Source organism: Glycine max, chromosome 9 (genome assembly GCF_000004515.6).
Source record: "Glycine max cultivar Williams 82 chromosome 9, Glycine_max_v4.0, whole genome shotgun sequence".
NCBI classification, from domain to species: Eukaryota; Viridiplantae; Streptophyta; class Magnoliopsida; order Fabales; family Fabaceae; genus Glycine; species Glycine max.
The window spans coordinates 8,619,940-8,630,287 of NC_038245.2; the positions used below are offsets into that span (position 1 = coordinate 8,619,940).

At 38.2% G+C, this 10,348-nt stretch overlaps 1 non-coding gene across 1 annotated transcript; it reads left to right on the plus strand.

Moving 5' to 3' along the window:
* Positions 1–7,424: 7,424 nt before the first annotated feature.
* On the plus strand, positions 7,425–7,531 carry LOC112998008 (small nucleolar RNA R71). The gene has a single exon (XR_003263055.1). It is a non-coding gene; the product is annotated as a small nucleolar RNA R71 (small nucleolar RNA).
* The last annotated feature ends 2,817 nt before the right edge of the window (positions 7,532–10,348 follow it).

Here is a 10,348-nt window from a genome sequence, read left to right on the forward strand (position 1 = left end):
ATCCTAGGTTACGAGGATTTATCCTTTATCAGTTCAACCACTTAATCCAACCCTAAATTAAATTACTAAGCAAAATTTAACATAAGGCATTCATTATGTGATTAAGCAACACATACACCAATTAATCATGAATGAAATTGATCATTAAACATGAACGTAAATTAAGCGCAGAGACAATTAATCAAGCACTAAGCATGCATGGATTAATAGCAACAAATACAGAGTAATTGGTGAAGAGAAAAAACTGATCAAAATTCAATAGTAATAATAAAACCTCAAAGAGAGTTGTGCTTGATCCTCAAGAGAAAACAACACTAGAGACTTAGTTTTCCATTAATCAATAGAAAACGCAATTGTAGTAGAAAACGAAGAAAACTGGAATTATTCTCCAAAACGAAAAAAAGCTAAAAACAAAAGAGAGAGAGCCTAAAACTAGAACCTTGGTGCTGTTATATAGTTCTCAGCCCCAAAGCTTACAAATCTGTTTTAAGTCCAAGCCCATAAATAAAATAAAATCTTGATAAGATAAGATAAGACAAAATCTAGATGAAATAATATCTAGATGAAATAAAATCTATATAAGATAAGATCTAGATGAAATAATATCTAGATGAGATAAAATCTAGATATGATAAGATAAAATCTAGATTAAATAATATCTAGATGAGATAAAATCTAGATAAGATAAGATTTGGTAGAATAAAATTGTCTGCTCTCTTCAAGTCCAAGCCCAATTCCGGATTCAAGCCCAATTACTTATAATTCTCCTGAAATTAAATTAAAAACACAAAATTAATCTAGTAGGCCCAAATGATAAAACTACATAATTAATTTGAAAATTAAGGCTAATCAGTAATTAAAATGGTGACAAAAAGGGTTAAGAAATATGAGAAAATGATGACACGTCAAATCCCCTCACGCTTAGCCTTTTGCACTCCTGGGCAAAATAAAAAAAAACAAAGCAAGGGACAAATCCAGAGACATTAAAGAGAAACAAACAGACACAACAACAAGTACATATTTCTCAATGAATCTCAAGGAATGAAAAGAATGGGTAACATGCAACACGTAGAGAGTTAAAGAGTCAAGGCCGTCATGAAAATCATCCAAGCATCTCAAACATGGCAAGATAGTAAATCAACTCAAGAATGAAAAGTGATAAAGCCTCACAAGATATGCACTCTATCTCTCAAGTGTCTAGGCTACTGTTTACTTTCAGATCACCCATGAAAACAAACACCACATAGACTAGGCAAGACTCTAAAATTGACAACCACATCACAAGCACATGCACATGAGGATCAAAAGGTCTTTTAAGGTTGTAATGGGGCCAAGGACAAGGTAGATGAAAGTATGGGATGGTAGCTAAAACCCAAAGGAATAGAGGAGCAATGGGGAATAAGTGGGAAGTAAGAAAAAGTAATAAACCCAAAACCAAAATTACAAATTAAGCTTTAAAAAGTAACCCAAACAAAATCAACCAAGTCCTCAAACCAATTCAAGTCTTCAAACCAAGACCTCATTTATTCAACCTCATTCTTTTTCTATATATTTTTTTCTTTTCTTCTTCTTTTTTTTTTTTGAACGTGAACAGTAGCAATTGAAAGCATTTGAAAAATAAAGCAACAATTAGGCAATATATGTATATACATCAAGCATGGCCAACAAAAACATATCATCCATCCAATGAAACATACCCCCCCCCCCCCCCCCCTTCACACTTATTCCCAGAACAATTCCAAAGCTCCAAAATTCCTTAAAGGTAGGGTGAAATCATGGTTTTTCACTTAAGGCTTGTAATGAGCTTCAAAATAAAGAAAGGGGAACATCAACTCAAAGGGGCTATCAAAGGAATTAATTCAAGGTAGGCTCATTTGGCTAGAGGCTTATAAGAACAAAATGCCTAAATCATCTCCCAACATGCATGTGAAGCAAGAAGTATCAACAAGAGTAAAGCCAAGGCTATTGTGCAAGCAATCAAGGGGGCAAAACCCCCCGAATAAAATAGATGATGAGGGCTCAAATTCTCACCAAGGGTAAATCTATCACTTTCAATTCGAACTTTCAAAACTAACTTGACATGTAGAGAAAAACAAGGATTCAATTCACAAAATGCCAAGAAACTCCTATTTCAAAAATAATTACCTATTACCTGTACATAACCTATAATTCAAAGAGAACATGCAATGTTGTACACAAAACATAAAACCAAAATAAACCTAGAAATCCTAAAAAAATTAAACTAGAATACCCAACAAAATTAAAGAACAATCTTCTCCCCCCCCCCCCCCTCACACTTAAACAACACATTGTCCTCAATGTAGCACAATCATAAGATCAAGAATAATCAAAGTAATCAATAAATTTGGACAAGTGCAATAAAAGTAAAGAAGGAGACAGAAAAATAAAACTCCCTAAGTCATGGCGGAAGAGAAGTAGGGTGAAGTAAGGAGGTCTCCTCCACCACTACATCCACTAAGGAGGGATTTGTGAGGAATGGTTTCAGCCGGTGTCCATTGACCTTGAAGCCCTTATCTGTGGATTCACTTTTGATCTCAACTGTACCATAAGAAAAAACATTAGTCACCACAAAAGAACCAATCCACTTTGACCTCAACTTACCACTCATGAGTCCGAGCCTAAAGTTATACGATAAAACTTTCTGTCCAACCACGAAGTCCTTCTTAGCTATCAAGCTGTCATGGAACTTCTTGGTCTTCTCTTTGTAGATTTTGGAATTCTCATAGGCTTCTAAATGGATTTCATGTAGCTCACTTAGTTGCAACTTTCTTTCCTCGCCAGCTTGATCAATAGAGAAGTTACAGGTCTTTACAGCCCAGTAGGCTTTGTGCTCTATCTCTATAGGAAGATGACATGCCTTGCCAAAGACAACCCGATAAGGAGACATTCCTATGGGTGCTTTGTAGGCAGTCCTATGCGCCCAAAGAGCATCATCCAGCCTGGTGCTCCAATCCTTTCTGTTCGGCTACACAATCTTCTCCAAGATCCTTTTTATCTCTCTGTTTGAAATCTTAGCCTGCCCATTAGTTTGGGGGTGGTATGGTGTGGAAATTCTATGCACGACCCCATACTTTTTGAGCAAGGCATACATGGATCTGTTACAAAAATGGGTGTCTTGATCACTAACGATGGCTCTAGGGACTCCAAACCTGCAAAAAAGATTAGATCTAACAAAATCCACAACAACTTTAGCATCGTTAGTTCTGGTGGGCTTGGCTTCCACCCATTTTGAAACATAATCAACAACAAGGAGAATATAAACAAAACCAAAAGAGATAGGGAAATGCCCCATAAAATCTATACCCTAGACATCAAACAACTCACAAAATAACATGGGTTGTTGAGGCATTTGCTATCTCCATAAAAGTGAGCCGCCTGTTCTCTGACAAGGCTCACAAGTGCTACAGATTCTCCACGCATCCTTGAAGATGGTGGGCCAATAGAAACCGTAGTCAAGCACCTTGCAAGCTGTCCTCTGTATGCCAAGATGGCCACCTGGTGCAGAAGAATGACAGAATTACAGGACCAAGTCAATCTCATGGTCTGGAATACATCTCCTAATAACCTGGTCACTGCACAACTTCCACAAATAGGGGTCATCCTAAATATAATGCTTAGCATCGCTCTTAATTTTATCATTTTGAGCTTTAGATGCTAAGGGAGGAAAAACAGAAGCAACCAAATAATTCACAATATTAACAAATCAGGGAGTGAGGAAGGAATCATAAATACTATACAGAATGTACAAATGGTCATCCGGAAAATCATCCCGAATGGGTGAGTCCTCAGACGCATGCTCAATCCTACTCAGATGGCCAGCCACGAGGTTCTGTGCACCACTTCGATCATGGATCTCCAAATCAAACTCTTGGAGACAAAGCATCCACCTTATCAATCTAGGCTTTGATTTAGCCTTCTTCAACAGGTATTTCAGAGCTGCATGGTCAGTATAAACAATAACACGAGTACCAAGTAAATATGAACGAAATTTTTCAAGAGCAAAAACTATCGCTAATAGCTCCTTCTCTGTGGTAGTGTAATTTGCTTGAGCAGCATCCAAAGTTCTGGAGGCGTAGTAGATCACCCAAGGCAGCTTATCAATCTTTTGAGCAAGGACAACTCCCAATGCGTAATTGGATGCATCGCACATTAACTCAAATGGGGCTGTCCAATCAGGTGCCTAAATGATAGGGGTGGTAGTCACCGCACGCTTAAGGCAATCAAAAGCCTTTTTGCATCGGTCATCAAAATCAAACTCCACCTCCTTTTGTAGCAGATTGGATAGTGGAAGGGCCACTTTGCTAAAATCCTTGATAAAGCGCCTATAAAACCCTACATGACCAAGAAAAGAACGAACCTCTCGCACACAAGAGGAGTAAGGAAATTGTGAAATAACATCTATTTTTGCAGGGTCTGCCTCTATGCCCCTACTGGAAATGATATGCCCTAAAACTATACCTTGTTCTACCATGAAGTGAAATTTTTCAAAATTCAGCACAAGGTTAGTTTCAATGCATCTATTAAGAACTCTATCCAGACTATCCAAACATGCATCAAAAGAGGATTCATAAACAGTACAATCATCCATAAACATCTCTATGCAACTCTCTAAAAAGTTACTAAAAATGCTAAGCATACACCGTTGAAAGGTACCAGGGGCGTTGCATAGGCCAAAAGGCATCCTCCTATAGGCAAAAGTGCCAAAGGGACAGGTGAATGTGGTCTTTTCTTGATCCTCAAGAGCAATATGAATTTGTAAATAGCCAGAAAAGCCATCAAGAAAATAGTAATGAGACTTACCTGCCAAGCGCTCAAGCATTTGATCAATGAAAGGCAGGGGAAAATGATCTTTTCTGGTTACCTGGTTCAGCCTCCTATAATCAATGCAGACTCGCCAGCTGTTCTGCACTCTTGTGGGGATAAGCTCATCCCTTTCATTCTTGATCACTGTGAAGTCTGTCTTCTTAGGAACCGCTTGGGCTGGACTCACCCACTGGCTGTCAGAAATGGGGTAGATGATTCCAGCTTGTAAGAGCTTGGTCACTTCCTTTTTCACCACATTTAGAAGGACGGGGTTGAGTCGTCGTTGTGGCTGCCTCACTGGCTTAGCTCCATCCTCTAAAAGTATCCTATGCATGCAGGTAGATGGGCTAATACCAGGAATGTCTGCTAAAGTCCATCCAATGGCTTTCTTATGCTTCTTGAGAACTAGCAACAACTTCTCCTCTTGCTCAGCAGCAAGGGAGGCATAGATGATCACTGGAAATTTTTCCTTGTCCTCCAAGTAAGCATATTTAAGGGTTGCTGGTAAGGGCTTCAACTCTGGTGTGGGTGGTGGCTGAACAGTGGGAGGAACCAGGGTAGGAGAAGAAGAAGGTTCCTTAGCCTGTACCTCATAAAGCAAGTCAGAAGTATATGAACTTCCTGCAACATGGTTAGTGCATTTTGACTCTAAAAAATCAACATCAAGAGGTACAACACCCAGAAAATCAGAACCAGACTCAAATTCAGATTCATTCTCAGCATAAAAATCAGATACAGGATCAAATTCAAACTTAGATTCTGATTCAATGCATAAGGAATGATAAGTATGCAGATCAGATAAAAATGGATGTTTCCTACCATGAAGAACAAAATCAAAATCAAACATATAATTATCAACAATCTGATCAATTATCTCAGCACGAAAAATAGAATGATCCTCATATGGATGTTTCATGGCATCAAGAATGTTAAAATGAACAACAATATCATCAAATTTCATAGACAATGTGTCAGCATAAACATCTATCTTGGTTTGGGCTGTTTTCATAAATGACCTGCCTAAAATAATTGGAACTGAACCATGGGAAAATCCCTCTTCCATATTAAGAACATAAAAATCAACAGGAAAAATAAGTTCACCAACCCGAACTAGCACATCCTCTATGAAACCTGCGGGGTAAGCAACACTTCTATTTGCCAAATGAATCACTACATCTGTAGATTGCAAAGGTCCAAGAGATAAAGAATTGAAAATGGACAGAGGCATGACACTAACTGATGCTCCTAGATCTAGCATGGCATTCTCAAATTTACTGTTCCCAATAATGCAAGGTATACAGAAAGTACCTGGGTCCTTACATTTCTCAGGAATGTGAGGAACAAATTTACCTATCAATGCTGAAATGTTTCTGCCCATGCTAATCCTTTCATTGCCCTTGAACTTCCTTTTGTTGGCGCACAACTCCTTTAGAAACTTGGCATATCTTGGAATCTGCTTGATGGCATCTAGCAGAGGTATGTTCACCTCTACTTTCCTGAAGGTCTCCAAGATCTCCTTTTCTGCTTCTTCCATCTTTTTGTTTGGAATTGCTCTAGGTGGGAATGGAAGGGGGATAAGAGGCTGTTGTAAGTCAGAATTATTAGAAGAAGGTCCACCTGCATGAAAATTTTTGTTAGGAAGCTTTCTCTTTTGTGCAACTATCTCATCCTCTTTTTCAGGTGTAGAATGAAGCTTGACAAGTTCAGGTGCAGGTGCTGCTACTGGTGGAGGCACTTGAATTTGGTTGCCAGACCTCAAGGTGATGGCACTCACATTTTTTGGATTCTGCACAGTTTGTGAAGGTAATTTGTCAGAATTTTGGGACCGAGCTTGGTTCAACTGAGTAGCCATCTGCCCCATCTGATTTGTCAGACTCTGAATGGAGGCTCTTGTCTCTTGCTGAAATTGCATATTCTGGATGGTCATTTGTCTCACTAACTCTTCTAAAGAAGGTTGAGGAGGAGCCTCAGTTGTTGGTTGTCTTTGTTGTTGCTGTATTGGAGGAGGAACATATGACTTGCTTGGACCAGCAACATTCTGGTAAGAAGTGGCAGGCTGTTGTTGTTGTGGAGGACTTTTCCATCTCAGATTTGGATGATTCCTCCAACCTGGATTGTATCTATTGCTTGAAAGGTCATTATTATTCTGCTGTTATTGGTTTTGCTGCTGAGGAGGTCTATTATAATTTTTTGCAGCATAAGTTTCAGGTTGCTCATTGACTCCAGATTGTTGCAAAGAAGGACAGAGATCTGTATGGTGATCTGCAGAAGAACATAGACCACAGACTCTTGCAACAGGTGTAGATTTCTGATTCATGGCAAGCTGGGTTACTAGGTTGACCAAGGCATCAAGTTTTCCTTCAAGCTTTTTATTTTCAGTAGATAAGGATGAATTCGTGGCCACCTCATGGACTCTTCTAAGGACAATAACATTATTTCTTGCACTGAATTGTTGGGAGTTGGAAGTCATATTCTCAATCAAATTCCTAGCTTCAGCAGGGGTCATATCACCAAGAGCTCCACCACTGGCAGCATCAATCATACTCCTCTCCATGTTGCTAAGTCCCTCATAGAAATACTGTAGAAGAAGTTGCTCAAAAATCTGGTGGTGAGGACAACTTGCACACAATTTCTTGAATCTTTCCCAGTACTCATACAAGCTCTCTCCACTAAGTTGCCTGATTCCTGAAATATCTTTTCTGATGGCAGTCGTCCTAGATGCAGGGAATAATTTCTCCAAGAACACCCTCTTAAGGTCATTATAGTTGAAAATGGACCTGGGAGCAAGGTAGTACAACCAATCTTTTGCCACTCCCTCCAGAGAATGAGGAAAAGCCTTTAGAAAGATATGATCTTCTTGGACATCAGGGGGCTTCATGGTGAAACAAACAATATGGAACTCCTTAAGATGCTTATGAGGATCTTCACCTGCAAGATCATGAAACTTGGGCAGCAAATGTATTAGTCCAGTCTTGAGAACATATGGAACACCCTCATCAGGATATTGAATGCACAAGCTTTTATAAGTGAAATCAGGTGCAGCCATCTCCCTAAGAGTCCTCTCACGAGGTGGAGGTTAAGCCATGTTCTCAGTATAAATATTAGTAATGGAATGCTCAAAATCCGAATATTCAGAATCACCCTCAATAGAATGCTCAGAATGCTCAAAATGCACAGAATGACCAGGATGCACACTATGCCTAACTAATCTACGAAAGGTTCTATCTATTTCAAGATCAAAGGGTTGTAAATCACCTGGATATCTCCTAGTCATGCACTATATGCAGCAAATAATGTGTTTCTCAACAAGCACCTAACAAGGGGGTAAAACTATAGCTATACTCAAACGATATCAAAATGAGATGAAATTTTGTGAGGCACACCCTAAAATTATGAAAAGATAGCACAAAAATTTTCAAACAAAAATTCAAGTCTAACTATGAAAACTACCTAATAAAAGTTTAGAAAAATAGGACAATAATACTTGAAAAATAAAAAAAACTTAGTAAACGGCTGATTTTTGGAGTTTGGGAGTCCCCAACTGACTTCAACAAGTTGCCATAGTATGGGAAATTTTTTCTACCCCAAATGCATATATAATAATAGTCGTTCTGATACCCGGAGTAAAAGTTATGGCCATTTTAAGTTTTGCTAAAAACAAGTTCCAAAAATTTTTGTCTCTCTCAAATAATGCCACACCAAGTGCTCCTGGTATTTTTCAGACAAAATATGGATCAAAAGAAGCTACCACGCAAAAATTCAACCAAAAATAACAACTCTAACTATCAAAACAAAAATCGTTAATTAAATTGCAAAATTCATCGCTAATTCCCAGTCGCTAATCACTGTTCAGCATTGTTCACAGCAAAACAAAAAGTTGAATCAGTCGCTAAATCCGTCGCTAAAACAATCGCTAAACAGGAAATGCAACTAAAATGCAAAGAATAACGTTACACAAAATAAGATAACTAAACACTATTATGAACCTTTGGCCCACTGTTCCCCGGGAACGGCGCCAAATTTGATCGAGGTTGTACCCGAATCAAATAAACATTAAAAATGCAGTATCTAGGAAGTGATCCTAGGTCGTCTCCCAATGAGCAATGGTCAACCAAACGTTCATAACAAATTGTAATAAAATAGTAACGAATTGGAGGGGGGGTTGTTTGTTTTTGTAAATTAAACAACAAGTAAATTTGAATTAGAAAATATCAGAATTAAAACACGTTGTTTCTCCTTGATTCACAAGCAAGTCTCTTATCCTAGGTTACGAGGATTTATCCTTTATCAGTTCAACCACTTAATCCACCCCTAAATTAAATTACTAAGCGAAATTTAACATAAGGCATTCATTATGTGATTAAGCAACACATACACCAATTAATCATGAATGAAACTGATCATTAAGCATGAACGTAAATTAAGCGCATAGACAATTAATCAAACACTAAGCATGCATGGATTGATAGCAACAAATACAGAGTAATTGGTGAAAAGGAAAAACTAATCAGAATTCAATAGTAATAATAAAACCTCAAAGAGAGATGTGCTTGATCCTCAAGAGAAAACAACGCTGGAGACTTAGCCTTCCATTAATCAATAGAAAACGCAATTGTAGTAGAAAACGAAGAAAACTGGAATTATTCTCTAAAACGAAAAAAAGCTAAAAACAAAAGAGAGAGAGCCTAAAACTAGAACCTTGGTGTTGTTATATAGTTTTCAGCCCCAAAGCTTACAAATTTGTTTTAAGTCCAAGCCCATAAATAAAATAAAATCTAGATAAGATAAGATAAGACAAAATCTAGATGAAATAAAATCTAGATAAGATAAGATCTAGATGAAATAATATCTAGATGAGATGAAATCTAGATATGATAAGATAAAATCTAGATTAAATAATATCTAGATGAGATAAAATCTAGATAAGATAAGATTTGGTAGAATAAAATTGTCTGCTCTCTTCAAGTCCAAGCCCAATTCTGGGTCCAAGCCCAATTCCGGATTCAAGCCCAATTACTTATAATTCTCCTGAAATTATAATTCCTGAAATTGTATGCTCTCTTGGTGTGGGGGTTTGGCGGCGAGCAACGACGGCTCGTGGTGGCCACTGGTGGTCGTGGGTGGTGATGAAGAACGTATTTATAATCTGTAGATCTCGCTTAGCGAGCTCGTTCTTCTAAGCGGGAGTCCACTTTTCGCGCTTTAGCGCGACAATTCGCACTGAGTGCAACTCCCCTTACGCTAAGCACGACAATTCTCGTTCAATGCAATTCCCTCTCGGGTTGGAATTGCGCTTAGCGCGCTTCTCACACTAAGCGAGAGATAAAACTTTGTTATTTTCAAAATCCCAATGGTCAAACTGTGAAATATTGTCTTAGGAACCTCCAGCCTAAATTTGAAGAAGACAATCCAACGGTTAACAAATCCGGCATCTCGATTTTACTAAAATAGGTTTAGGTAAAATTTGAAATCTGATAATTTCAATTTAGTTCAACAAAACTCCACATAACTCAACATCGACATC